Source organism: Microcaecilia unicolor, chromosome 2 (genome assembly GCF_901765095.1).
Source record: "Microcaecilia unicolor chromosome 2, aMicUni1.1, whole genome shotgun sequence".
Taxonomy (NCBI): domain Eukaryota; kingdom Metazoa; phylum Chordata; class Amphibia; order Gymnophiona; family Siphonopidae; genus Microcaecilia; species Microcaecilia unicolor.
Window position 1 is genome coordinate 33345956 of NC_044032.1, and position 13894 is coordinate 33359849.

The following is a 13894-nucleotide window of genomic DNA, read 5'->3' on the forward strand; positions in this document are numbered from 1 at the left end:
TGTGGAGAGATACTGGGGAGCAGCAGTGAGTACATTTATAGGTTAGTAGAAGACGTTTGAACAGGATGCGAAAACGGATAGGGAGCCAGTGAAGTGACTTGAGGAGAGGGGTAGTATGAGTAAAGCGACCCTGGCGGAAGACGAGACGGGCAGCAGAGTTTTGAACCGATTGGAGAGGGGAGAGGTGACTAAGTGGGAGGCCAGAAAGAAGCAGATTTTATTTATTGCATTTGTATCCCACCTATTTGCAGGCTCGATGTGGCTTACAGAGACTTGTTATGTCATGGCCATTCCAAGTTAACAGATACAGTTGGTGAAGCAAAAAGATTAAGGATGAGAAAGAAGTTCCGAGCCAATATTTATAGAAAGATGACTTTCAGATCTGGTGTGGGCTGGCGATATGGTGTAGTTAAGCTATGGGTTTTCTTCTTTGTAGGCCTTGTTGAAGAGATACATTTTCAAATTTTTTACGAAAGTTAATTGTTTCTTTGATTGTTTTCAGGTCGGTTGGCAGTGCGTTCCATAGCTGCGTGCTCAAGTAAGAGAAGGTAGTCGCACGCATTAGCTTATATTTTAGTCCTTTGCAGCTGGGGAAGTGTAGGTTAAGAAATTTGCGGGATGATCTTTTGGCATTTCTGGGAGGTAGGTCTACGAGGTTTAGCATGTAAGTCGGGGCGTCTCCGTGGATGATCTTGTGTACCGTTGTGCAGATCTTGAATGCGACACGTTCTTTAAGTGTCATTCTCTTTTCTTCTGTCCCTAAACCTTATCAAATGCAGTGCTAAGAAAATAAGAGGTCCTTTTACAAAGGCGCGCTAGCGTTTTTAATGCATTCTAAAAAATAAACACAGGCCTTTTTTTGCAGGTGCGCTGAAAAATGGACCCGTGTGTGTCCAATGCGCGCGTCTACACCGGTGCAGACAATTTTTGGAGCACCTTAGTAAATGGACCCCTCAATCAACATCAATACCATGTTTGGCCCAGTGCTGAATATCTGGTTATAAGTTAAAATGCTGCAGTAGGCATTTAAAAGCAATGCTGACAACGGAGTTTAAATATCAAGGAGATCATTTATTTTCAGGGGCATCTGACAGCGTTCGACATTTATGGGTCAGGGAAACCAAGCTTATTTTGTTTTCTCTTGGAATTGATCTGACTCGATGCTCAGCAGAGTGTCTTTCTCTAGGGACAGAGCAGAGCATGACTGAGGTATAGGTGGAATCGTAGTTACACTCGTTTCGACAAGCCCAATGCGTTTATCAAAGGGTTAGAAATGATGGGACTGGGCCAGTGAATTTGGATTGTTTAGCTTTAGTGCCACAGATTTTGGGGTGAAAAAAAATTGACAAACCTAAAAGGAACCCTAATGGAACTCTTGTGGATTTCCATTTTACCTCCAATGTCCATCCTTTCACTGAAGCGCAGGGCTTAGACTGGGTACTGATGAGAGATGTGCGACACGGGTATACACTGAAGACTAACATGTCACAAGATGAGCACGCACTCTCTCGTGAGCATGATGAAAAGACAGAACAGAGATGGTACATTTCTGCATAACTTCTTTTTTTTTTTCCCTTCTGGAGAGCAAAATCAAGAATTTAATTGCAAGGCAGAGTTTAAAAGGAAGCTGAAGGCCCATTAAAATAAATGGAATTCTGCTCCTAGTCAGATCAGAAGGGAAAGGATTTAAAAGACCAAAAAAAAACCATCTTGTGATCATGCTTAAAGCACAGAGCTTAATGTTTCTGGGAACAATTATACTGTTCTGCACAAACTCCTTATATTCAACATGCAAATGTTAATTAAGGGGCCCAATGTACACCAATTCGGAAGTATCACCCAGCTACCACGTGGCCTGGGCGGTAATTTCATTTTTTACGCGTGCTGGAAAGTTTCCAGCACGCAGCGCTAACCGGGCAGTATTCATCAGTGTACGTGTGCTAATGATTACCGCCAATGCGTGAGACTTTACCGCTAAGTCAGTGGGTGGCGGTAAGGTCTCAGGCCGAAAATGGATGCGCAACAATTTTTATTTTGGTGCACGGCCATTCCCCCCCCCCCCCCAAAAAAAGGCCTTTTTCACAGGTTTGCTGAAAAATATACATGCGCGCGTCCAATACACGTGTTTTGTATGCGCACTGACGATTACCACCCGGTTAACAGGTGAGACCTTACCGCTAGGTTAGTGGGTGGCAGTAAGGTCTCAGGCCTAAAATGGCCGCGCGCGCCAATTTTCATTTTGCCGCACATCCATTTTCGGCTCAAAAAAGGCCTTTGGCGGGCAATACATGTGTCAACATCAGTGCAGTCCATTTTTTGGTGGACCTTCGTAAAAGGATTCCTTGATGATGTTGTAATCCAAGGTTTGTGATGTCATATAGTTTGCACTCTGGTCCACAGGATTATTTACGGCGAAGTTCCTGGATATATGTTAAACCTCATAAATCTACCTCCCAGAAACAGTACCAGCCTATCCCGCAGTCACTTAAATTTGCATTATCCAGACTGGAATGGTCTTAGATACAAATCAACTTATGCATCCAGCTTTTCCTACATAAGTACACAACTGTGGAAGGCTTTGCCCAAAACCTTGAGATCTCTTCATAACCACCTCAACTTCAGGAAATTACTGAAAACCAACCTGTTTAATAAGGCCTATCCCCCTGACCCAAATTAACTTTCTACTTCCTGCAACACAGAAAAACTATGGCCCGTATTGGACTTCTATCACCACCCCCTCTTTATTTCATTGTTGCTCTATACTTATGTTTCTTTCAAGTTGATTAATATATTGTGTATTTGTATTTTATCGAACCGGAACCTGCCTCTCCGGTACTGTGTAAGCCACATTGAGCCTGCATCTAAGTGGCAAAAATGTGGGATATAAATGTTTTAAATAAATAAATACATAAATATAGTCCTAGTAAGTCTATGTCCAATACCCAGAAAATAAAATGCCAAAACTGGAAAACAGGTGTGAGGATGTTATAATGCCGTTGTATCGCTCCATGGTGCGACCGCACCTTGAGTATTGTGTTCAATTCTGGTCGCCACATCTCAAGAAAGATATAGTAGAATTGCAAGAGGTGCAGCAAAGGGCGACTAAAATGATAGCGGGGATGGGATGACTTCCCTATGAAGAAAGACTAAGGAGGCTAGGGCTTTTCAGCTTGGAGAAGAGACGGCTGAGGGGAGACATGATAGAGGTATATAAAATAATGAGTGGAGTGGAACAGGTGGATGTGAAGCGTCTGTTCACGCTTTCAAAAATACTAGGACTAGGGGGCATGCAATGAAACTACAGTGTAGTAAATTTAAAACAAATTGGAGAAAAGGTGTCTTCACCCAACGCATAATTAAACTCTGGAATTCGTTGCCGGAGAACGTGGTGAAGGCGGTTAGCTTGGCAGAGTTTAAAAAGGGGTTAGACAGTTTCCTAAAGGACAAGTCCATAAACCGTTACTAAATGGACTTGGGAAAAGTCCACAATTCCAGGAATAACATGCATAGAATGTTTGTATGTTTGGGAATCTTGCCAGGTGCCCTTGGCCTGGATTGGCTGCTGTCGTGGACAGGATGCTGGGCTGGATGGACCCTTGGTCTTTTCCCAGTGTGGCATTACTTATGTACTTATGTGACCCCTGCTGACTAGCACCATAAGCAGTCCCAGGTCAATCAGGTTTTCAGGATACCTCAATGAACAGACACTTGCCTAATTGCTGGATCATTCGGTTGTCCCTCCTCCCCATCACCCCTGTCAGCCTCACACACAGCAAACTCAATGTGCCTGAATCATCTGTCAGCAACCATTACTCATGGGATCCTCTCTGAACTTCAGCTTTCATGAAGCATAAGTCACATGCTGTATTATGACAAAACCTCTGTCACACAACTAAGCAATTAGCCAATACCATCTATGAAATGATGCTTTTCAGAAGCCAGCTTACAGCGAGCAGCTACAATCTCTCTCTCTCTCTCTCTCTTTCCCTTGGGGACCTCACCAAATACTGTGAAAGCACTTTCCTGAATAAATTCACACCTGAATTTCAATCTTTTCTTCCCCCCTTTCATAACAGCATCTTTCACTCCCCACAATTTTCTAACTTACCACAACAAAATGCCTCTGACTTGCAGCATTACATTATTTTGGCACATGCTGCATCTCCTACCTTACAGCCTCAATTTAGTTTTTAATGGATCTGCATAACAATCTTGGTTCATGCAGAAGGAATGGATCCTCAGGAGCTTAGTTGAGATCGGGAGGCGGGGCTGGTGGTTGGGAGGCGGGGATAGTGCTGGGCAGACTTATACGGTCTGTGCCAGAGCCGGTGGTGGGAGACGGGGCTGGTGGTTGGGAGGCGGGGATAGTGCTGGGCAGAGCCGGTGGTTGGGAGGCGGGGCTGGTGCTTGGGAGACGGGGATAGTGCTGGGCAGACTTATACGGTCTGTGCCAGAGCTGGTGGTTGGGAGGCGGGGTTGGTGGTTGGGAGGCGGGGATAGTGCTGGGCAGACTTATACGGTCTGTGCCAGAGCCGGTGGTGGGAGGCAGGGATAGTGCTGGGCAGACTGTCTGTGCCCTGAAGAGCACAGGTACAAATCAAAAAAAGTAGCACATATGAATTTATCTTCTTGGGCAGACTGGATGGACCGTGCAGGTCTTTTTCTGCCGTCATCTACTATGTTACTATGTTAGTTACCACCCATTAGCATGCAATAACTGTTAAAATGCCGCAAAACCCATTACCACACATGTGCAGTAGCAGTTACTATACGCTAAATCATGTGTTAAGCACCTGATGCACTTTATTAAAAGACCTCTTAATATTACAAGAGGCCATCGTTTTGTCTGATAGGCTTAAGGAGAAAAGGGAGTTTAACAGCCTTTTGGGTAGAGAGGTGTGGTAGCCATGTTAGTCCACCTTTAAAGGTAATCAACAGAAATAAAACATGGAAAAGAAAATAAGATGATACCTTTTTTATTGGACAGAACTTAATACATTCCTTGATTAGCTTTCGAAGGTTGCCCTTCTTCGTCAGATCGGAAATAAGCAAATGTGCTAGCTGACAGTGTATATAAGTGAAAACATTCAAGCATTACTATGACAGTAAAATAGATACCATTGGAGATTCTACATGGAATGTTGCTACTGTTGGAGATTCTACATGGAATGTTGCTATTCCACTAGCAACATTCCATGCAGAAGCCTGCGCGGCCACATTGGTGATCTACAAGGGCTGACTTCTACATGGAATGTTGCTACTATTGGAGATTCTACATGGAATGTTGCTACTATTGGAGATTCTACATGGAATGTTGCTATTGCACTAGCAACATTCCATGTAGAAGCCTGCACGGCCACATTGGTGATCTACAAGGGCCGACTTCTACATGGAATGTTGCTAGTGGAATAGCAACATTCCATGTAGAATCTATAGAAATCAAACAAACTAAAACATGGAAAAGAAAATAAGATGATACCTTTTTTATTGGACAGAACTTAATACATTTCTTGATTAGCTTCCGAAGGTTGCCCTTCTTCGTCAGATCGGAAATAAGCAAATGTTGGTAGATGACAGTTTATATAAGTGAAACATCAAAGCATTTCAGTGACAGTCTAACAGGGTGGGGGTGGATAGGAGATATGCATGGGGACATCAAAGCATTTCAGTGATAGTCTAACAGGGTGGGGGTGGATAGGAGATATGCATGGGGACATCAAAGCATTTCAGTGATAGTCTAACAGGGTGGGGGTGGATAGGAGATATGCATGGGAACCTCAAAGCATTTTAGTGATAGTCTAACAGGATGGGGGTGGATAGGTGAGAGGAGGGTAACAAACAGAGCAATACAACTTTATGGTTTATAAAGGGCTGGAAAACCCAGATCTTAGTTAAGTCCTTTGTTAAAAGCCTTTTGGCAAATCTCTCTGGGGCCTGACCAGAAATTCAACTGCAATAACACAAGGTGTATAAATCTTAAAATTGTAATTAAAAAAAATGAATTAAATCTTGTATGCCCTGATCCCTCCCAGTTACGCTGCAGCTATTTGAAGAACATTTAAAACCGTTTAGCCCTGCAACCTTTATTTTCCATTTTCCTAGAGCTGTAAAGTACAGCTCAAACTGGTAAAAAGAGAAGAATTCTCCTTTTAAGCATAAACTATTGGTAACCAATAGCCACCTAGTTTCTGGTGTTCCTCATCCAGAATGTTTATTTTAGTGATTGATATGGGGTAAAATAACACATATCCAATCCCCAAAAGAATAAAGGAGGGAAAAAAACCCTAGAGGCTCCCAGGAGCACCATGGAGGTTGGAAAGCCTGATTTTAGATTTTTTTTTCAGAAGTATTTTATTTGTATAATCATTTTTAATGATTTTTTTTTCACTAAAATGCTATCTGCCTTATTTTCGAAAGTGATGGGCGCGGGAGTGAACAAAGTTGACAGGGGCGTGCCGGAGGCATGGTGAAGGTGGGACTGGGGCGTGTTTATCGGATGAGCAGAGATGGGTGCCCTCGGCCGATAATGGAAAAAAGAAAGGCGTTTTTAGCGAGAAGTTGGGTCACTTTTTCTGGACCCTTTTTTCTCACGAACAAGTCCCCAAAAAGTTCTCCAACTGCCCAGATGACCACTGGAGGGAATCAGGGATGACCTCCCCTGACTCCCCCAGTTGTCACTAACCCCTTCCCACCAAAAAAAAAATAACTTTAAAAACATTTTTTGCCAGCCTGTATGCCAGCCTCAAATGTCAACCACCAGCTCTGGCACCGGCTCTAGGGGGTCCTTTTACTAAGGTGTGCTGAAAAATGGCTTGCAGCAGTGTAGGCACAGGTCTGTGACCTTATGCCAGCCATTGACCTAGCGATAAAATCTCATGCGGTAACTGAGCGGTAATGACCTACGTGCACCAAATGCCACTTGGCGTGCATCTGAAAATAAAAATGATTTTTCAGCCGCTCGTATTGGACACAAGCCAAAAATGAAATTACTGCAAGAGCCACGCGGTAACCAGGCGGTAACTCCATTGTGGTGCATTGGGCGCACGTAGAGCCTTATGCGGCTTAGTAAAAGGGTCCCTAGGTGTGGACGCGTGTATTGGATGTGCACAGGTCCATTTTTCAGAGCATGTTCACAAAAGGCCCTTTTTTTTTGGCTGATAATGGACGTGCAGCAAAATAAAAATTGCTGCGTGCCTGTTTTGGGCCTGAGACCTTACTGCCACCCATTGACTTAAGGGTAAGGTCTCGCATGTTAACCAGGTGGTAATCGTCAGCATGTGTACACTGCTCATTACCGCCCGGTTAGCGCCGCATGCCGGAAATTTTCCGGCGTGTGTACTGGACATGTGTAAAAAATGAAATTGCCGCCCAGGCCACGCGGTGGCAGGGAGGTAGCTACAAATTGGCACATGTTGGGCACACGTAGGCACCTACATTGTTTAGTAAAAGGGCCTCTTGGTCTTCTCATTCAAAATGTGGGGATCTCTGATTTCGGCTATCAGGAAGACGTGGGAGAGAAAAGATATCATGAAATCCTAGGAATACGATTCTTTCTGCACATTGCAAACCATGTGCCATGCTACTTTCAGTGACATCCTGTTGATATCATGGTTTCAATACAGCATCTTTTCTCCTGCCTCACCTCTTAGAGCCCACCAATGAGATTGATGCACATAAAAAACAAACAATAACAGCAGCACCACATCATCGAGGAATCAGCAGAATGGCATTCACAGTGCCACCAGAACAAGACAGAAGCCAGTCCTGATTACCTCGCCCTTGGCAGCAGCTACTCAACTCACTTGTCTACAACCCATTGCATCTGGTAGTAATGGAACGGTGTTCCCAATAGATACAAGGGCAGAGGGATGGCTCAGGGAGGGGTTGTGGCAATAGCACTTTGCAAGACAACTCGCTTTCTTCTGCCGAGCCACAAAACAATTTAAATCAAGCATGTCTTCCTACCTAATTGCGTGTTCGCAGAGGACTTAATTGGTAGTATTCCTGCCACCGATTTCCACAACCTTCATCTTGCATAGAGTCTCTCTCAGAGACTAATGAATTTTGTGCAACAACAAACATTTAAGTATTTTGTTCTAATTCATTAACATAATGGGCAATACAATGATCATTTATGATAATAAACGCTAATAAGAGGAATGAGCACTTATCCCCTGCAATATCAGGCTTAAATTCCCTCAGCAATCTGCAACACAGAAAAAAAAACATAGGAGCCCTTTTACTAAGCGGCAGCAAGCATAAAGCGGGCTTACCGCTCGCTAAGAGGGAAGTGCCGCTGGGCTACCGCAGCAGCCCGGCAGTAGTTTCCTCCTCCAGAGCGTGCCATTTCCGGCGCTGCAAAAATATTGCAATTTTTGTAGCACCAGTGTGTACTCGGCAGTAATCGGACAGTGCTGCACCAAGTTAGCATGGAAGCCCTTACCGCCACCTCAATGGGTGCTCCCCCCGAAATGGCCACGCATCAAGTCCTTCACTTGCTGCACAGCCATTTCTTAAAACAAAGAGACACACTATTTGTTCCTCCTTGTCTGTCGATGTAAGACGCGGCTGTGACATTGTCCGAGAGCATGCACACTGGCCTCCCATGAAGAAGAGGCGCGAAGGCTAGTAGAGCTTGAAGTTCCAATCTGTTGATAGACCAGGAAGCCTCGACCAGTGGCCCTGTGCAGCACGGTGGAGATAATGGGCTCCCTATCTGAAGAGGCTGGCATCCCAACTGGGAGTCTGTAAGGGCAACCCCGCCTGAGTGTGCACAGGGAGAAGCCACAAAGTCAGACTCCATCTGGCTTGAAGCATCTACAGCACCAGCTGCTCATAAGCCCCCCAGGACTGGAGACCACCGGCTCAACAGGGACGACTGTAGGGACTGCGGCAAAAGGGGGCCTGTGCTGGCATTGAAACATGTTTTTGATGTATGCTGGTGTCAGCTCAGGCCCCCTTTTGCTGCAGCTTCATAAAATGACCCCATAGGGCCCTGTTTACTAAGATGTGCTAGCATTTTTAGCGTGCGCTGATAATTAGCTCACGCTAATGCTAGAGACACCCATGTATTCCTATGGGTGTCTCTAACATTAGCACACGCTAAAAATGCTAGCATGGCTACTGCGTGGCTTAGTAAACAGGGCCCATAGACTTTAACTGTGGAGGATTGAGGTTTACAAAAGACTCCCATTTACATTCTGTGAGTCCCAAGCAACCTCATATAGGCAGTGGCGTAGCCACAGGTGGGCCTGGGTACCCACTTAGAGCTCAGGCCCACCCAACAGTCGCACATGTTTAGTGGCAGCTAGTGGGGATCCCAAGCTCCGTCAGCTGAAGACTTCCCCCTGATGGTAACGAAAACGCTACTGTCCATGATACCGGCACCTGCGCATGCTCAGTTTTCAGCGCCTGCCTGCTGTAGACTGCCAAGGTGGAAAGAAGCGTTTTCCTGCCAGCTGAGATATATTTTTGGTGGTGGTGGTGGTGGTGGTGGGGAGAGAACACTTGGTGCCCACCCTTTTCTTGCCTAGGCCCACCCAAAATCTGTTCTCTGGCCACGCCCCTGCATATAGGACTCCACTCACAGGGCTTGTTACCACCCACATTTTAACCTGTTCAGAATGGGTGTTGCCCACTTTGATCTCTGGTGGGGACAGATTTGATTCTTGTTTACACAAGTTTTTAGACTTGGAAATTTTCAACCCCCTAAAAAATATTCACGGGAAAAAAATGAACAATAATTGAATACTGAATCACTTGGAATCAATTATTCAGAGTTGATGCAAAAAGGCCTACCAGATTTTTAACACATTATTAAATCTTCACAACATGGGGTGGCAGAAAGCAGGGTTTTAAATCAAACAAAAAAATTGTCTCTGTATGCTGGAGTGCCAGCAAAAAAAGCCAAAACAAAAAAGAGATATAAACTAGGAAACTGGTCACCACAATAAACAGAATATCCACTATTGGTTTTGAAATTCCTGTACAGGAATTCCAGGATAACAGTCCAAATTTAAATCATTTATTTGGATTTTGTTCACACCTTTTTCATTAGTAGCTCAAGGCGAGTTATATTTAGGTACACTGACTTGCCCAAGGTCACAAGGAACAGCAGTGGGATTTGAACCTGCCATCTGTAGATTTCAAGACTGGTGCTCTAACCACTAGGCCACTCTGCCACTCCTGAAGTGAATTGATCTGTTCCAAGATTTGCACTGTTAGAAATTATTCCTTAAAATTCTCTTTGCCAGATTTATATTTGGATGTATCTACTCATATTAATGTAGTAACATAGAGGTGAATTTTTGATAAGACGTCTAAGTCTGACTTTAGACGTTTTGCAAAAAATGTCAAAATCTGAAAAAGAAAGAAGTCCATTTTCCAAAAAGAAAAAGGTCTATCTTTTGTTTTAGAAAACACTGTTTCTAACAAGGTTTTGTGCTTTGGACATTTTGTTTTTTGGTTCATTTTCAAAACAAAAACATCCAAGTGAAAAATGTAGAAAATCAAGCCATTGGGATGTAGGAGGGGCCAGCATTTTTAGTATGCCTGGAGTAGACTTCTCGAGTCAGTACGTCAAGCTCCAGCTCTGGTTGCCTTCAAATCTAGGCTAAAAGCCCACCTTTTTGAGGCTGTTTTTAACTCCTAACCCCTATTCACTTGTTCAGTACCCATGTCTGTTTTATTATTCCCACCTTAAGTATTTCCCTTATTTGTCCTGTTTGTCTGTCCTAATTAGATTCTATGCTCCCTCGAGCAGGGGCTGTCTCTTACGTGTTCAAGTGTACAGCGCTGCATACGTCTAGTAGCGCTATAGAAATGATAAGTAGTAGTAGCGTTTGGGATTCAAGAAACTTGCAACTCTTTGGGATTCCGGAATCTTGCTAATCTTTGTCCGTATCCCTTATTTGTCCTGTTTGTCTGTCCTAATTAGATTGTAAGCTCTGTCGAGCAGGGACTGACTCTTCATGTTCAAGTGTACAGCGCTGTGTACATCTAGTAGCGCTTTAGAAATGATAAGTAGTAATAGCGTTTGGGATTCAAGAAACTTGCAACTCTTTGGGATTCCGGAATCTTGCTAATCTTTGTCCGTATCCCTTATTTGTCCTGTTTGTCTGTCCTAATTAGATTGTAAGCTCTGTCGAGCAGGGACTGACTCTTCATGTTCAAGTGTACAGCGCTGTGTACATCTAGTAGCGCTTTAGAAATGATAAGTAGTAATAGCGTTTGGGATTCAAGAAACTTGCAACTCTTTGGGATTCCGGAATCTTGCTAATCTTTGTCCGTATCCCTTATTTGTCCTGTTTGTCTGTCCTAATTAGATTGTAAGCTCTGTCGAGCAGGGACTGCCTCTTCATGTTCAAGAGTACAGTGCTGCGTACATCTAGCAGCGCTATAGAAATGATAAGTAGTAGTAGTAATATCTTTGACATAAAAAGTGAATTTTCATGCCTAAACTCACCTATCGCTCTTTAACATATTGTAAGTCACATTGAGCCTGCAAATAGGTGGGAAAATGTGGGATAGAAATGCAGCAAATAAATAAATAGTAAATTGACCACTCGAAGTGTGTTATTCAAGGTTACACCGTAAGTAGCGCTTGTGAGAATCAAACTGAATTTTTTTGGATTCACTGTTTCACTGCCAACCTATAATCTCAGGGACATGACACAGTCTTTCTATTGTTGGCTTTTTGAGTTACTAAAACGTGATTGTAATTGGCCCTAAAATGCATAGATTAACCAAAAAAAAAAAAAGCCAGTCTGAATAATATAATTATGTGATCACCATAAAGTCTTCCAGGACATATTTTGTTATGCTGCAATAATTTAATATCTCAGGAGACTGAAGTCACAGCCGCAGGCCTGAGAAGTACAAGCAAGACATTACTCCAGTGCTCTACATGACCTGCGGTGTCATTGATTAATTAACCTTAAGATATAATTCTTCACATCAATATGCTCGAGGTTTCTGTGGTGCTTCAGTCTTTGAGTATACAGAGGAGAAAAGTTTATGACTCTTAATAAGATCAACACTGAACTTGTTAACTTTGTGTATTCCACAAGTAAAAAATGGAAGACAGCAATTAGTGTTGTTCATCATTAGTTTTAAACATCTACAATGGATGTTTAAAACTTATGATAAAATAAGTATTAATTTTCTTCAGAGATATGTCACTAGTTTTGCTGCTTTATTGAATTACCCCTTCATATCCTTTCTTTCTAATCTAATAATCTTGACAAGGAAGAAAATAGTTGGTTCAAAAAGGTGTCAGGCTGTTGTGCTATAGATTAGATGAAAGGAGTGAAAAAAAACAACTCCCCAACAATACAAAAAAATAAAAACAATTGAAGCCTGGTAACCTACAGCAGTCAAAATTCAGTACCTAGAGTAGAGAATGACAAGGGGAGGGAGACCCGCAGGAACCGCGGGGATGGGGACGTGGACAGAGCTTGCGGGGACGGGGTGGGTACAGATCCCATGGGGATGGGGACAGATCCCACAGGGACGGGGTGGGGATGGGGACAGAGCTCATAGGGACAAACTTTGTCCTGATAATGAACAGGAGTGTTATTTATGAATGAGCGATGCAGACAATGATATTTTGATTTTTTGGAAAAACGTGCAAAATGCTGGCCACAACTAGCAAACTTTGCATGGGGGGGGGGGGGGGGGGGTCCTGTACATCCTACTACCAGCACATCTTCTAAGAAGACATCATCTATTGCAGGAAGGACTGTGGAAGACAGGAGAGCTAGACTGAATCCTGAGATTGTTGATGACTTCAGATTTAAAAAATCATAACCGTGCTTCATAGGGCATATTTCTCCCCTCTAGGGCATTCAGAACGGGTTGTATTTTGTACCCCTGGACATTTTAACAAGGTGGATTAGGATTCCTTGGGGTAGTAGCTATTGTTGGGGTTGGAAAGGTAGGGGGTGGAGGTGAGGAAGGCTATTATAGCTGCTTGCTGTTATTACTGTTTTCTATTTGTAATTTGTACACAACAGTTGCACAGCATATTGTTCCTTTTTATACTTTAATAAAAAGATTTAAATATAAAATCATAATTGTTGAAGGTTTCTACAGATGAGGAGAAAGTTATGTTATGTCCAATAAAAAAGGTATCATCTTATTTTCTTTTCCATGTTTTATTTTGTTTGATTTCTATTGATAACCTTTAAGAGTGGACTAACACGGCTACCACACCTCTCTACTACAGATGAGGACAGAGCCCATGGGAATGGGGCTGGGACAGGGACAGAACCTACGGAGACAGGGCGGGGACGGAGACAGGGCCTGCAGGGACAGGGTAGTAATGGAGACAGAACCTGCAGGGATGGGGTGGGGACGGAGATAGCACCCATGGGGACAGGGGCAAACTTTGACCCCGTGTCAATCTCTAACCTAGATCCTATGGATGCTAAAGTCTTCAAAGTTTCTTAGGAACTGGTCTAACTTCATAAGAATATGAGAATAGACATAGTGAGTCAGTATCCTGCTTCCAACAGTGGCCAATCCAGGTCACAAGTACCTGGCAGAAACCTAATAAGTGGCAATAGCCAGATCAATCCATATTTCTTACTTGTACCACAGATCTAAATAGGGAAGATAGGATAAAGACACTCAGTAGCGTACCAAGGGGGGCGCGGTGGGGGTGGTCCTCCCCGGGTGCACGTCGCTGGGGGGTGCTGCGGTGCGCGCCTGTCGGCTGCGAGTTCAAATCGCTACGCTAAATTCTCTAGTTCACTGCAGCTCCCTCCCTCTGCCCCGGAACAGGTTCCTGTTCCGGGGCAAAGGGAGGGAGCTGCAGCGAATGAGATAATTTAGCGTAGCGATTTGAACTCGCAGCCGACAGGCGCGCGGTGCGGCACCCCCCCAGTGCCGTGCA